Raw genomic sequence first — 17,573 nt, 5'->3', positions numbered from 1 at the left:
TGGATTAAATGACACCATTTCAATCAAACCAGTGTTAAAATTAAGACAGGCTAAATTATAAATTCAAAATTTTTAATGTACTTGAGATTTTATTAAATTATTAAATTATTCTATTTAACATACACACTAAAGCTTTACATAAAATTTCAAAAGTATATATACATATATACAATATATATTTAACTATTGCAATATATATATATTTATATTTTTATTATATTTACACATACATACTCAAACAGTTTCAGTTATTTACATTTACTGTCATATTGACTGATATATTTAGTATATATTATATATAGAAAAAATTTTTGTAAAACTTTGTATTATTTTAAACTATATCTTTTTAATGAAATGTTTTTGTTAATGAATTAATTATTCAATTAATGTGTGAACCAATGGGGAGATACAAGTTTTATTTGAATCATGTATATAACTGTTCAAACAGTTCCTACTTGGTTTTGCATTATCTGAAGAAGTTTTTTACGAAAACACATTTGTTTGTGTTGAAGCGTTAATGTACTAGTGTTTGTGTTACGTGGAGTCATTAAATTCATTTACTCCAACAAGACTATTTCATTGATTGGATACGTTCCTCCCTTGGGGTCTCTCAGCGGTTTTTATTGGTTTTTGGTCTACTCTAGAGCTTTCCTGATTTTTTTTTTCATGGAGACCCTTCATGGTAATCCACAATTCTGTGCAACACCCCACTGCAAAACCAATAGTTAGAATATGATCTTCTGCAACTCAGCTTATAATTGAAGTGTTTGGCAATTGTGAGTGGGGAGGGTTGTGGGTTCAAGTCACCTCAGGGTGATATAGGTCTCGAATACAATGCATCCTTGGATCCCACTATAATGTATCTTTTGCATATCCTCAAAACCAGTAGCATCAGTATTACTCGATCTAGGGATTTAAACTTTGCTTGTGACGTAAATAGGACACATTGGAGGGGCAGGTAAGTGTTTCAGAGAATTTCCCTTCAATGAAACATGCATCCCATCCATGTGAAGCTGTGCTCTTCCTTAACCCTATTCAAGAGAAACCTGGATGAGTGGATAGGGAATTTGAAATGTACCCCTGGCCTTCAACTTATATCTGTAATGGACAGTGAAAGCCAGTAAATCTTGCCCTACTTTACATATACCCTTTAAAATAATCTTTAAGACACATAAACGTGTGGGATACAATTGGGATACTAGGCTAGGCTTATAAAGGCCCCAGTGGTTGTTAGCCTAGTCTGCACCTATGAAACTGTGTAACATTTGCATGACTTTTAAAAGAGGAGTAGAAAACACGCATTTACATACACAAATAAATTCTGAATAAAAATGTTTCATATATAGTTTCTCACATTTGCTTGGTGAGCCTTATTAATTTCCTTTATATCACGATGTATGTGGGACAATTTCACTCACTCTTTTTTTTAAGTCAACATTTGCATTTCACTGTTTTGTATTTGTTATTACATTAAAGTCAGGAATAGTTGGTTAAAAAACATCAAGAAGCAGCAAAACCACAAGATCTTGGGCTGGATTCCAAAAGTTTGGTGTACCACTTTTGAGTGCACTGAGATAAGCAGATGGCATTCACAAAACCATGTAACAGAGAAAACATTTTAACTGGGGAATTACCATGTAGGCACAAGTACTCTACCAAGGACAGGAAGGTATGGTGGAAGGTTACAGCACATGTTTGGATGGCACAGTGGTGCAGCAGTAGCATTGTCACCTCACAGCAAGAGGTTCTTTGGTTCGATTCTCGGCTGGGGTGCCTTCTATGCAGAGTCTGCATGCCCTCCCCTGTGTTCGTGTGGGTTTCCTCCGGGTGCTCCTGTTTCCTCCCATGTTACAAAGACATGCATCTGGAGCATATCTCCCCGAGTCTCTAGTGAAAATTGGCTTTGTTCCAAGTCAGACTTTCCTGCTTAACAAATGTTAAACAAAATAATAAATAAAATAATATGTCACATGTACAACATAGACAGAAGTATTCACAAATTAACAATATAAACGGGAGGTATATTACTGACAGTGAATGTGCTGTGCTGAAAGAAGATAGCATAAATATAGGTTGCATATGATGAAGAGGTCTGTGTGTGTATGTGTATGTTTGTGTGTGTAGTAGTATCACCTAGTAAAGAGTGTATGTAGGCATTGTTAAGGATATTTACGCAACAGTAGATTATAGAATTCAGGAATACTGTAGAATCTGCGGAATAGCTCAGAACAAAAAAAGGGAGCTGATGAGCCAAGCATTTCAGTGAACAGTAATCTGAATTAACATGGTATGTGGGACATTTGTGGGAAACAGACCCAATGGACCAACCCAAAGAATGGGGGAGATAGGAAAGAAGAATAAGAGGGTAAGGATGAAGATGGACAGAATACATGGAAGAAGGGAAAGAGTAGTCAGAGGGATGGTCAGAAAGGCATGCATAATCTTTTATAGGGATAGGCCCCTCCTTTATTTTGTTTTGTTTTTCTAGAGACCTGAAGGATAGGTGTAGTGTTGCTAAATGGGAGAGGGTAATTGGGTAGGGCAGGAAATAAAGTAGGAAATGAGATGTACATATGGATCACATATAACACCCTATCCCCCGTGGAATGTGGGATATAGGAATGCAGAAAAGGGTAAGAGTAAAGATGGATAACACAAATGGGAAGGCAAGGGGTACTCCAAGAGATGGTCAGAGGGGCATGTATCATTTTTTTGTAAGGTAGGGTATTTTTTTGGAGTAATGAGAGGCTATCATTAGGCAGGGTAAGAACATAGAACATGTAGGGCACCAAACATCACAAGGACAGGAAGGTGCAATACATGGGCTGATAGCACAGGGGGTAAGGGATGGCATAGAGATGGACAAAGGAGAGGTGCAACCCATTCATGTGTCACTATGTCAAAAAGTATACAGCATTTTTGCTGATGTTTCATCAGCTGTGTTTCTGTGCACCCAAAGGGTGGATCAGGAATGACGGATGGCATTGTATGTAGAGCCCTTCTTTTTCAGGAAAGATATCACAGCACACTAAAGCACATACTGAACTGCAGACATGCTCTATATTAGCAACAATGGCTATGTACACAAATGGTACATAAATGGTACATACTATACCCACTGATGACTCATGGATATACTCATGGCACAGCAGCTGACAACATTACTAGGTAGAAAATATCAGTGTTCTAGCAAAGCAGTAACACAATGCACCTCTTACAGCAGAGTTGCACCTCTGAATGAACACATACAAGTGCAAAATATGCTATATAAGCATACTTGCCCACAGCTCATTCACGTCTACTAACCAGCCATGCTGCACATACACCGCAGTCAAGGTATACATTACTACCCTTCCTGATCTTGTATAGCAAATGTGAAATATACATCATGTACAATGGTGTATATATTGCAGTAATGTGTTACTACACTGTATTATGGTGGTGTAGGCATACTTTACTACAAAACGATATGTGCTTCATGCAGGGTCATTTCATATGGTATATATGAGCAGGACTGCAGTGTGTCAGTGGTAGGAAGCTATCTATGCATTAACAAATTAATGCATGGAAAAGATGATTATATGTCCATATGAATGACAGTGATGATGATACAGAAGCACAACATTTCACTTGCTGTGCACACAAGTAACAGGTACTCATTAATATCAGAACAGTATATAATGGACAGGTGCCACTGCAGTTAGCATGTCATACTGTAACAAAAACATGCAGTCACACATCAGGTATGTATGCAAACACGTCAACACATAGTGGACAGTATGTGCAACCAATGATACCACTCTATGAATAGTGACTGCCAGTGCTCAGCACATGTACACACATCTTCCATTGTGATGTGTGCATATAGGATTGGTGGAGTACAACTATGGGTAGCAGTACAGGTGTGTGTCAAACAGGGCCATGTGTACTTCTGCTATAAAACACATCCTAAAAGATCAAAAAACAGCTGGTTGCAGTCCACAAAGTATTGGCACCTCTGTTGCATACTAATGACAACCTCTGTTGGCTGGTGCATTGAGAAAGATGTAAGTGTTCTACATGACTCAGTAATGTTCAACAGCAGCAACTCTGTCATATGCGTGGATGCATCAATAAACTTGACAACATTAGTGCTGTATCTGTATGTAAAGTCATGCAGACAGACCACAATACTCTGGTGTGTGGCACAGAATTCCTGCACATATGCTTAAGGTGCCAGAAGACAGGATATGTACAAATAGGAAGTCAGTCATAAATGTGACAAAGGGACATGTACAACATACAATAACATAGGAGAGACACAGGTGTCCATTACTTTACCATGCAAACACACACAGATGGGTCATGCCACCCACACATGAACGTGTGTGTGCATGCGTGCACACGCACACACACACACACACACACACACACACACACACACACACACACACACACAAAAAACAGTGCACGTAACGCAAGAACTACTTGACTGTAATACATGTGGTACTTATCAGTATTCAGAGGGCATTTCTGATGTGAACATGTGTGTTGCACATCCCAGGAGTGGTCTGCCTGGGCACACACAGATACACTCAAAAGCAGAACACATCTATTGGGTACATGGCATTGTCTGTAATATCTGAACAGCCTTATTCATGGAATACATCGAAGTTCAGGGATGCACAACCCACAGATGTGGCCAGATTGAGAGGTTGCACATACATGCATCCTTGCACAGAGATGCCTGACAGAATGATGCCAATGGGCAATCTGTCACTATTGTACAGAAACATCTAAAGAGCAAAACAGAACTATGCTGTCCTGATGTATATGGGACCCACCATACCCATTCACTCCAAATATGGAGAATAAGGTTGTCATATTAACCCTTCACACTATCAAAGGTGGATAGGCTTGTATGGCAGATCGAAGTTGAAGTGATGTATGATGGAATGTGCTAGCCTACTCTGTGAAAAGCACTGCAGAGGTGGACCACATCTGCACATCATTGGAATGGCATGGCCAACATTTGTGCTATTCATGGTAAATGTGCAATACTGAGCCTCAGACATGTAATGAAGCTTAGCAGCTACATGGGGATGCATAATTGGAAACAAATTCCCACCATACACATCCATGAAAAACACTACTAATACAGCCATCATATCATACAGTCTGTCTCAGTATAAGTGACACTGTTACCAAATTTGAAAGGAATTGCCGCTCAGTAACAAAAAAATAAATGCTAGACTATCTCCCGCAGGAAGAACTCCTATACCACATGGCTTCCATCCTTCCCACAGTAGAAGCACTTTCCTTCTAACTTGTATAGATACTGTCAATAAAGCTAGAGATAATGGCTAATGTCTAAAGCCTTCAACACAGTTTGTCATAGCAAATTTCGACTTCAGATTCCTCACTCTCTATCAGCTCACCCTTTTGTGGTTCAAAAGCTACCTGTCCAATAGGTATCAGTCATCAAAATGGCACTCCATGCTCTCTCCTCACCTTCCAGTCACCACTGGTATATCACAAGGCTCTCTCCTTGGTCCCCATAGACACAGGCATTTAGAGCGTTTCGTTTCTCTATACAATCTACATCCCCAATTTGTATTGTACTTTAAGTATTCAGTAACTGTGCAAGATGCTCTGGTTCATGTTAGATTGCACATAGTGTTTGTATATAAACTTAAATTGTTTTAGACAAGTAGCATCTCCAGTAAATCATCTCCAAACCCTTTTGGCAGAACAAGCCCTTCAGTCCACAATAGTAAGCACCTGGAATGATTGATTTGTACTTTCCAACCATCTCTGTAGCCAACCTGGTTGAAATGAGCATCCTGAGACAATATAGCAATTTCCTCATATTTACTTACAACCAGCAGACACAGCGTGTAAAATATGTAGTTACAGAATGTTATTGGAGGCAAACCTGGCTCACAAAAGCATAAAAAAAATAAAAAACAAGCAGTTTGTCAACACCACACAGCACAGCACTAAACAAAACACACAGCTCAGACCAAACACACAGACATATATATGCTGAGGTAACTTACCTCCTAAATGTAACCTAAGAAACAAGTACCTTCGGCAATCTCGCAAACACATATCACTGGTAGCATCCACCTGCCTTAAGCAGCAATCTACTCTCACCATGAATTATGTCACAATACAAACAAAAGATTATTGATTCCTGAAACATGACTTGTCTGATACCGTAAAAAAGCTATTCAAAATCAGCCTCAAAAGCAGGTTAATAGTGGATGAATGTAAGACAGAAACAGTCATTCCCATGCACAAAGGTGAGGCTTCGACATCTTTGAAAAAGTTGCTGAAACAATGGAAGAGGGCAAAACAGTGTACACTGCATATCTATACCTTACAAAGGAATTTGATACCATCTCTCACTTGGGTATCATAGATAAATGCTCCCAGCAAAATGTCAATCTCCATGTAACTCAATGAATAACAAATCAGTTGACAAATAAAACCTAAGAAGTTAGAGTGGACAGCTCTACCTCCTCCAAAAGACCTGTCACTATTGGTGTACCCAATGGTCAGTCCTTGAGCCACTCCTCTTTGACATTTACTTCTAGAAGGTCAAAGTTAATGTTGAAGGATTGTGGATGACCAAGTTTGCAGATGACTTTCCAGAGGACACCAAGATCCTCCAAGAGGGCCTGTCTCAAGCTAAAATAGCTGGTGTCAAACCATGGACTAAAACTAAATGCCAAGAAGTCTTTAATTGTATCCTTGGCAAGCATGACTTCCCTTGGAGCTATCACATTGGCAACACACCCCTGAGGATTGATCCCCACATTACTTAGACAAAACCCATAAAAACACAAGGAGGATACACAGCCTACCCATAGAAGACATCCCAGATAGGAATTGAACAGGAGAACCTCTTGTTGTGAAGCAACTATGCTATTCACTGTGCCACTTAGTCATCTCAAAGTGCTGTCAAATATTTACAAATCATTTTTATACATGTCTTCAAATGACAGTCAGATATTTTTGGAAATTTTTCATAACTGTCCTCTGAGTTTGCTGGACCAAATTTCTAATTTATATCTTAGATCTTACTTTTATCTGTTGTAGTTCAAATGTTTTTAAATTGACCAGGCATTCTAGCATTTGTTTTGTTTATAGGGTGTTAGAAGAAGAAGTAGGCTTATAGTCTAGGAGACCATTGAGGACCTAACCTAAGTTCCCAGTTGCACCCAAGTACTGTCTGGTAAAGTGACTTACTGAAGGTCAAACAGTAGGCAAATGAAGGCTGAGAACATCAAACCCTGTGGCACATGGACTACAGCTCACAGCCTTAACCTTCTGGACAAACTGCCAGACTCAGGAGTGCAGACACATTACACAGAAAAGCTAATGAGTAAACCTACAAACTCATTGTTGTTTTCACCTTCATACAAATCCAGTATTTCATTAATCAGCTCACAAACACACCAATATGCCATGTCCCGTTGATATCTAGCATACGCTAGAATAAAGGAAAACAGTTCTGTGTTTTGTTCAAATTTCATTACGTTTGTGGGCAAATATGTGTGGTTCAAGAGGCTTGCTTTTAATAAAATTTAACATTTGCACAGTCTTGTTTAAAACTATTTTAAGTCTTCTCTTCACCAATATTTTCAAACCAGCACTTGGCAATATGGAAACCAATGCATGATTGCTATTTTCGGTACTTACATATTATTGCAACCAGATTTCCAAAGGCACCTAATTTGTACAATGTTGAAGAAACCAGGTCACTTAACCTAACAAGGGGTGTGTAAAGTTTGAAGTACTATTGTGTAAGACTGTTTTTCACAGAGGAAGATGAATAACGGAAAATTTCCTGCGGCCTGGTATACTGCTTTTCCGACCTGTACATCTGACTGCTGCTTTGCAGTCGCCCTTAATGATAGAAGTCCTGAAAGTCACAATGTTCCCAACAAGATAAGAAGTTGGGAACATGGCTCATTAAGAGAAACTGACTGCCTTATTTTGAAAACTCTGTTTGCATGAATGCCATCAGTTGTCTCCCACCCCGTTACAATCCAGTGTGGCAGAAGGCATGTTAATTTAGTCGAAACTGGGAAGTACTTATTTAAAAATGTAGCTGTCTTTGCAGAGGTTCACACACATATCAGTCCCGGAGTTATTTTTCTGCAATGATATGTACTCACTGTGTATGACACAGCAGTTGGCAAATGCTTTCAGCCTCTTTTGTTACCTGTTTGTAGCCATACAAGCCCATGCACTACAAAGAGTTACGATCGGTAATCTGGAATGTAGGATTTGTACAGCACAGTGCCACTGTGGAGTTCACAAAATACATGAGGCACATCATGGAGGAGTACAACATTTCACTGTTAGTCCTATGGCTGCCTCATACCTGATGTTACACACTACTACTTGTAAGTTAAATGATGTGACACCCTTTTATCCTCCTACTTCTTTACACACCCCTTTCAAGAGTGACATACTTGTAGAGTTGCGGAAGAAATGAGGCATGTCACCCAGAAGAACAAACTTTCACCATTTTACATGTCCCTGCCTCATACCTGCAGTGACAAACTAGGAGTAACTCTTTTACAGACTCCATTTTAGGTTAAGCAACTTGTTTCCACAGAAACATGATAAATTATTACACTTCAGAAATCTGGTTGAGATAATACATAAGTACCATACTTTCTCATTTTTGTACTGCAAATGAAATAAAACCCTTCCTCATGTAACAGAAGGAGCATTGGAGAAGACATTGGAGGGCACCATATGTTCATTCTTCCAAGATAAACTTATTTTCTCTATATAGTCATTTAAATCCTTAAAATACAGGATATTACTGTCATTCTTAGAAAAAGCAAGCTCTTAAATTGGTAAAAATGTCTTTAAAAAGAAACATTTATTAATATCCACTGGAAGAGTACACAATATAAACGAGAGCTTTCATCGAAGATAGACTTTTTCAGATGCAGATACAAAGGGGCTTAAAAATAAAATTCATATATACATGTGTAGCTAGTTGAATTGGTGGTTAATGATGAAAAGAAGAGACAGACCAATTAGGTGATATCTGGCACAAATAGTATCAAGATGCATCAGTTAGAAAATATGGCTAAACAAGTGGATATGATTTTCTTTGATAGCAGTCATATGTGTGTGTGTGGGTAGATAACCCAAAGCAGGAGGTGTACTATGAGAAAAAATCCACATGGTCTGCTGGTGTTCTGAGAGTGCATGATGGCCTGCTATAACACTGCACCATGACACTGCATCTGGTGTCTAATATCAAACTGATTGACTGAAACTGCCTTTCAGAATACAAAAGTGACATCACAAACCAAGGCATCATTAATAACATCACTCTCTGTAACAACCTAAATATTCCAGTTCAGAAATTATTTAATAAAAAATTACACAAAAATGCATTGTAGTAAGTAGCTCTCAATTGCAACAAACAGAAAATAAGAATAACCACACCACAGAACCATGTCTAATTTCCAAACACGGATGAGGGAGTGACAACAAGAAACACACGTTTAATAAAATACTAAACTAGGGCTATACTTAAAACCTAGGGCTATACTTAAAATGTAATTTTTTGCATACTGTTATAAATGTGACAACTGGCATCATGGATAAAATGTATTCCTAGGCATAAATTTTGTCAGCTAGTAGCAAGATCAAAGGGACTGTCACAACACTCAGATTTCAGCATGAAACAATCAAGTTAGCATCCCTATGCCAGAAGCAGCTGCAGCAGTGTGTTAAACAATGTCTAAAAGTAACTGCTACTGACCAGAAACAGAGAATAAGGTAACAGGTACATGACCTTGATGCTAAAAGGACTATGATCATTTATCATGACTTGTAATCATTTTTGTTTTAAATAGAAGAACAGCATGTATATCTTTCCTTGAATTTTAACTGTACTGTGAAACAGCTAACACAATAGTTGGAGATGCCAGCTATAGAGCAGAATTCTTTTACAGGAAGCCCTAGTCTCCAAAGGGATATGACAAGGTGAAGAAATAGCAGTCTCCTGTCTATTATTTGTGCTTTTCTGGTGTACAAAATGTTTTTATTTCACATTTTGAAATATCGAAGACCTAGTGTGCGTCAATAATAAGTACTAAATCAGTCCAAAACACAGACAAGAGACTCCTGTATAAGCTAATTCTTAGGCCACAAATCCAAATGTATCTGTATCAGCAAGCCAACCCAGGAACACAGGAGTATAATTATCTACACATGATCTTAGCCAAAAGGCCGAGAAGTGATGTCATCTCCTTCACCTCAAGACTGGCATCAAATAGCAGTCCAAGTGTCACAGGTTCAGGGAAGAAGAGGTGTGCTGAGCCTTTGCCTGGTATTCTCTCTCCAGAGTTTACATCCCATTAGTAAATCTGCAGCAGGGACCAGGGATCTAATGACATGCATCTCCTTCCAAGGAACAGGGTAGGTTTGCCTGAGAGGCATAAGTGAGTGACAGCATCATGCTGCCATGCTGTTCCTGTAGTAATCCTACATCTTGTATACTTACTTGAAAATGTGCATGTGCAAAGGGAAAGTTAAATGAATATATAAAATCCTCAGTTCATTTCCTCCCATATAGGAAAGGTAGGAAGTAAAGCAGAGTCAGGGGGGGGAGAAAATATGTATCTGCAACATCAGTCTTGGCAAGACTTCTGCCTTTGAATATTCAGGCCAGCCTTGAATTTCACAGAGGAAACATGAATCAGGTTTGCAGGACAGGACAGGCAAGAATGATGGAACTCCTGATTAGGTTCTGGAATTCTTGAAACCATTCCTTAAGTGAGTTTGGATCCTACATTAGTTCATTCCCACATCTTTTGTTGCCCACAGCACATTAAAAATATTGATTTCATCCCTGCATTGTAATGAATGACACAAGAAAAACAAACTTACCTTGCTACATATTCCTTACAATAAAGTGATGTACAGAAAATATTATAGCAAAGTTTTATCTTCCTTAACAGTATTTGTATTCTGCTTTAACTGCCATTGAGGCAGGAACATAGACACCCTCTGGCATAAGTTCTTTTTTCTTTGTAATGAGCTGCTCTCTAGGAGGGCATTTACAGTGAGTAGTCCTCACTACATGTTGTATTTCAGTAGAGTGCTCATTACCTGTATTGCCTTCTGCAAAATATGTATTCATGATGGCAAATTAAAATAAATAATGTTATACTTGCCTGGTCTTCTAAGTTATTGTCAGGAGAACAAAGGAAGTACAACACTCTCAGGACAGAAGTGCTGTCAGCAAATATTACAGAGTATAATAATCTAGCATAGACAGCACTGTAACATTAGTTAAGTTTCACTATTTTTTTTACATCTAGAAGCATAATTTAAAATGTTAAAAAAAATACAAGCAGGATTGTTTTTGCAGAGTATCACACCCTCAGCACTCTTCACTGTGGGTGCAAGCTCCCCATATGCGTCTTACTTATAGATACCATGTCCACTAGTTGTCCAACAGTGGGAAAAAGTTAATTATACACTAAAGGGTCAATAACATTTCAAAATGTTCATGCTGATTGGTAATCACGATCAGTGTGCCCATTGTAAGTCAAGCAGATCTCAATACAAACAACTCCAGCCACTGATGTAGTCTTGAGCTATTTGACTATCAGGATGGGTCTATTTCAAAACATTGAACACCAACTAAATACTTAGAATCAACTGCATTACTAGCTGAGTTAAATACAAACTTGCAGTGTTAAAGATTATACTGCATTTTATTTTTCTGTCTATTTAATTCTTTCATTGAATATTGTGGTCTGTGTCCCTCTGTAGTTATTTATTTTTCTGTTTAATTGTTTCATAGAATACTGTGGTCTCTCTCTGTCTCTGCAATAAGTGAGGGCTATTGTGTTTCACTTCATTGATATTCAGTATTAAACTTTTAGCCTAGAGGTTTTTTCTGTATTTATAAGTGTTAGTCACATATCTTTTAATTTATTACTGCTCAATATCTAAGTTGTTTGGCTTCTGCTACATACCTACAATCAACTGCATTACTAGCTGAGATAAGTACAAACTTGCAGTGTTAATGATTGTACTGCATTTTATTTTTCCTGTCTATTTAATTGTTTCATTGAATACTGTGGTCTGTGTCTCTCTGTAGTTATTTATTTTTCCATTTAATTGTTTCATAGAATACTGTGGTCTCTCTCTGTCTCTGCAGTTAGCGGGGGGCTACTGTGTTTCACTTCATTGATATTCAGTGTTAAACTCTTAGACTAGAGGCTTTCTCTGTATTTATAAGTGTTAGTCACATATCTTTGAATTTATTACTGCTCAATATCCGAGTTGTTTGGCTTCTGGGACATACCTACGATCAACTGCATTACTAACTGAGTTAAATACAAACTTGCAGTGTTAAAGATTGTACTGTATTTTATTTTCTCTCTATTTAATTGTTTCATTGAATATTGTGGTCTGTGTCTCTCTGTAGTTATTTATTTTTGTGTTTAATTGTTTCATAGAATACTGTTGTCTCTCTCTGTGTCTGCAGTTAGTTGCCCACCCACCTTCTTTGTTCTTGTTCTGGTATTTATCTCGGTGGCTTTGGAATTGCCCGCCCCCCCCCCCCTGTAAATTTGTGTTTGAACACTCCTCCTGGGTCTATCTCATTTGCTCACTCAACCGAGTACAGTGAGATCATATTTTGACTTCAGACACTCCTACCAGTCCCGTCTGTTCAGCTCTATCCCAACTCTATTCCAGTCTAGTGTCACTAGCTCATTCTACCTAATACAGAGAGAACATTTGTGAAGGGTAAGCCACTTACATCCTTAATTTTGAATTATCTTCCATTTCTCCTTTCTTCCTTTCCACTTTCCAAAAAAAAAAATTTTTCTAAGCTTGTTTCCTGCCTTTCATGTAACTAGTATAGTCCAGATACAGATTTGCTGTAACTAGGACTGTTTGTAAGCTTATGAGCAACCAAAGCCTTTCTATGTTGGAGGGAAGCCTTCTAGCTTATCAGTGAGAGTGGTAAGCACTAGGTAGCCTATCTATCACAAGAGTGGTTTTTGGTCCAGAAATTGCAGTTTATTGGCTGTTTGGGCAGTTTTTGCATCTCTCTCAACTTTCTGATTTAAAAACCTGCATTTGTGCTCGTTTCCCAGCTTTCCTGTAACTAGTCAAGTCCAGATACAGATTTGCTGTATCTATGACAGTCTATAAGCTTTTGAGCCCCCAAAGCCTTTCTGTGTTGGAGGGAAGCCTTCTAGCTTATTAGTGGGAGTGGTAAGTGATAGGTAGCTTATCTACCACAAGAGTAGTTTCTGGTGCAGGAATTGTAGTTTATTGGCCGTTTAGCAGTTTTTCCACCTCTTTCAACTTTCTGGTTTAAAAGCCTGTGTTTGTGCTTGTTTCCCACCTTTCCCATAACTAGTCTAGTCCAGATACAGATTTGCTGTATCCAGGACTGTTTGTAAGCTTCTGAGCCCCCCTAAGCCTTTCTGTGTTGGAGGGAAGCCTTCTAGCTTATCAGTGGGAGTGGTAAGCACTAGGTATCCTATCTACCACAAGAGTGGTTTCTGGCCCAGAAATTGTAGTTTATTGGCTGTTTGGGCAGTTTTTCCATCTCTTTTAACTTTCTGGTTTAAAAGCCTGTGTTTGCAGTTGTTTCCCACCTTTCCTGTAAGAAGTTTAGTCCAGATACAGATTTGCTGTATCCAGGATTGTTTGTAAGCTTCTGAGCCCCCCAAGCCTTTCTGTGCTGGAGGGAAGCCTTATAGCTTATTAGTGGGAGTGGTAAGTGCTAGGTAGCTTATCTACCACAAGAGTAGTTTCTGCCACAGAACTTGTAGTTTTACTGGCCATTTGGCAGTTTTTCCATCTCTTTCAACTTTCTGGTTTAAAAGCCTGTGTTTGTGCTTGTTTCCCACCTTTCCTGTAACTAGTCTAGTCCAGATACAAATTTGCTGTATCCAGGACTGTTTCTAAGCTTCTGAGCCCCCCCCCCCAAGCCCTTCTGTGTTGGAGGGAAGCCTTCTAGCTTATCAGTGGGAATGGTAAGCACTAGGTATCCTATCTACCACAAGAGTAGTTTCTGGCCCAGAAATTGTAGTTTATTGGCCGTTTGGCAGTTTTTCCATCTCTTTCAACTTACTGGTTTAAAAGCCCACGTTTGCGCTTGTTTCCCATCTTTCCTGTAACTAGTCTAGTCCAGATACAGATCTGCTGTATCCAGGACTGTTTGCAAGCTTCTGTGCCCCCCAAGCCTTTCTGTGTTGGACAGAAGCCTTCTAGCTTATCAGTGGGAGTGGTAAGCACTAAGTAGCCTATCTACCACAAGAGTAGTTTCTGGCCCAGCTCAGAAATTGTAGTTTATTGGCCGGATGGGCAGTTTTTCCATCTCTTTCAACTTTCTGGTTTAAAAGCCCACGTTTGCTCTTGTTTCCCACCTTTCCTGTAACTAGTATAGTCCAGATACAGATTTGCTGTATCCAGGACTGTTTGTAAGCTTCTGAGCCCCCCAAGCATTTCCTGTGTTGGAGGAAGCATTCTAGCTTATCAGTGGGAGTAGTAAGCTCTAGGTAGCCTATCTACCATAAGATCCAGGTATAGGTTCTTAATTTTAGCACTTGAATTTGCTTATTCGTGCTCAGCACTTGCTCAGAACTTGTTGTTAGCACTAAATAAGCTACAAATTACTTCAGGACTCATCCTTCTTCTTTACCTAGTGGAAAATAGTTTTTGTACTTACTTTCCTCACTTTCTTAGAGAAGAACAGCTCTTATACTCACTTTCCTCACTTGTATAGAGGAAAGTAGTTTTTTAATCAGGCATATCCAAGGGTCAGCTCCCAGTGCTCTCTCCTGTCATCTGATGAATCTGGACATTTTGGGACAATGTAGCAATTGCCTCATGTATACAGACAACCCTCTCCTTCTACCACCCAACACCACAACCTGTGAGAGATGCACTCATCTAGCCATACTGGAGGTGAAACTCTCTCCAACCAAATGCACAGAAAAAAATAATTTTCCAAGGAGAAACATGAACTGTATAAACCAACACACCTTGTGGAACCAGACCTGATACCAAAAGAAGAGTCCAAAGTAAAATTCTTCTGTTTATTCACAGCCACAAAATAAGTCAAGTGCTTTCGTCCGCCACACTACAGGACTTTATCAAAACAGTTAACATCCAGTCACAAAGTGCTTTTATCCTTGAATTAGTTAACATCCAGTCACAAAGTGCTTTTATCCTTGAATTAGTTAACATCATTTAAGTACTTAAATAATTCAATTATCCAATAAAAGTATTCCTGAGATTTTAAAACATTCAAGTAGTCATTCTAAAATCACAATGTATTAATTATTACCATTTTAAATAAAAATAATTATTAATATGAATACAAAACAAACATATATTATTCAAAAACATTCTATAAAATCTTTCACAGTTCATAGTTTGGTCACTCTTTTTTTAAGTATAGGTGCAAGGGAAACATGGTCGTTCAGACTTGGAGGGTGGGTGGCATTTAACAAAATCTGCCATCTATACTCACTTCTATACATATTATTTGACCAATCCCCCCTCTAATATCTTTCTTAATAATTTCTGAGATAGCAAAACGAAATCCTTGCCTAACCCCACAAGAGAGTGTATGCTTATTTAAAGCATTATTAGTATTATGTGTCTCAATAGCATATAAATGTTCATATATTCTTTTACGTAGGGATCTCTCTGTTTTCTCCATAAAGAACATGTAACAGTCTTGACAAATAACTATGTATACTAAACCACTGCTATCACAGTTCCCTTTTTTCAAATAAATCTTTCTCTGGGGTCACCTACCATTAATTCCTTACCTGTGTAAATATAGGGATAGTACTTGGATAAACCACAACTAGTTGTACCTCCTTGGGTGGGTTGTTGGTGGATGTTCAATCAAAAATTTCAAGTTGTGTCCCACCTTAGTTGTAAGTAGGGGGGTTTCTCCCAGTTTGTTACTTAACTCTTGGTTACATTGCAATATTAACCAATTGTGAGTCAAAATATCCTTGACATTACCATCAAAAGTTCCAAACTGTGTAACCATAGTGTTGGTATATTCTTGTTTTTTATCATTATTGGATATCCTCACCCTATTTGTGGTTGTATCTTGACCTAAAAGTGGAACAGAATTGGTTCCCCACCCCCTGAGAATTTCGTCAGCCAAATCATAAACCATTTTTGGGGAGGGTACGCTCTGGCCAGAAACATAGAACTCAAATTTCGTAGTTCTAATTTAAAATATGTAATAGTGGAGCAGATTCTGGCTCCTCAGTTCATCTGGCCTCTAACTAGGTTTATTTTGATGTAATATGGGTGTTTACTTTCAAATGCCCAAAAAATGTTTGAATATGTGGACTTGCAGAAAACCTTGGATGTAAACCCTTGTCTTTCATAGTTCTTTTTAACGGTGACATCCAGGTAGTTAATTTCTGCAGCATGGAAATTATAAGTGAACTTAAAATATTCACAAATGTTGTTTATGTATTCACAAAAAAATTACCATTTTTTCTTCCCTTTTCCATAAAACAAAAATATCATCCAGGTAATGCAAGTAAACAAACAACCCTTCTTCAAAACCTGAGTTGAAAATGTAGCTCTTTTCTCATGCTGCTACCACTAAGTTGGCATACATTTGGGCTCAACTTGACCCCATGGCAACACCTCTTAGCAGCCTGAAAATTTCACTTTCAAAATTAAAATAGTTGTGCTGTAAGATAGTCTCCATAGCATCAATAATAAAATTGAAAAGAGGCCCCCTCAATGTAGTATATTCGGCTTCCTATCACGTGATCGAAAATTGTAAATGGCGAACGCGTATTGAGCGAACCCGATTGGTTGAAATGTGGAAACGTTGCGCGCGTAACACAGAAATCTCTGTAGGGAATATTTTCACTTTACTTCAATGCAGTGTGAACTTAAGAGTAGGAATATTTAAGTAGCAGGGGTGCGTGGGGGGTGCAGCCCCCCTGCCTACAACATTTAGGTAAGTATAGTTTTTTATTTTTATTTTTTTATTATATTTTTGAAATTTCGTGTCGACCATATGGTGTTCGATGTTTGAAACTTTTGAAAATATAATATAGACCCATATATTCTAATAAAGCATCTGAAAATAATTTCAATCCTATTCTATGTGGTATGGAGATAAACAAGTCTACTACATCTATAGTAGAAAATCCCTTAGATTCTAAGAAATATTCTTGTTTAATTCTTCCAAGGAAGACCCATAAATCTGTTAACACATGTTTAATAGGAATTATGTATCTTTCAATAAATGGTCAATAAAGACCCCCACTGAGAAAGTAGAACTGTTGTGTACTGCTATGATGAGATGATAAGGTGGGTGAAAAACATTTTTATGCACTTTTGGAATTCCAAAGGCAGTGGGGCTGTATGGGTGGTCATTAAACAAAAATCTAAAAGTTTGTTCATTAATCACACCCTGAAATAAACTGTCTTCCAGGAATAGCATTAGCTTTTTATGAGCTATGTCTATTTCTCTTTTGGAAACTTTCATAGTGATCTGTGTCATAGAGTGTGTTTGCCATGTC

The sequence above is a fragment of the Protopterus annectens genome, chromosome 2.part2 (genome assembly GCF_019279795.1).
Source record: "Protopterus annectens isolate FY-2018-M chromosome 2.part2, PAN1.0, whole genome shotgun sequence".
NCBI classification, from domain to species: Eukaryota; Metazoa; Chordata; order Ceratodontiformes; family Protopteridae; genus Protopterus; species Protopterus annectens.
The sequence above is the reverse complement of the archived record's forward strand: the minus strand, read 5'-3'. Positions refer to the sequence as shown.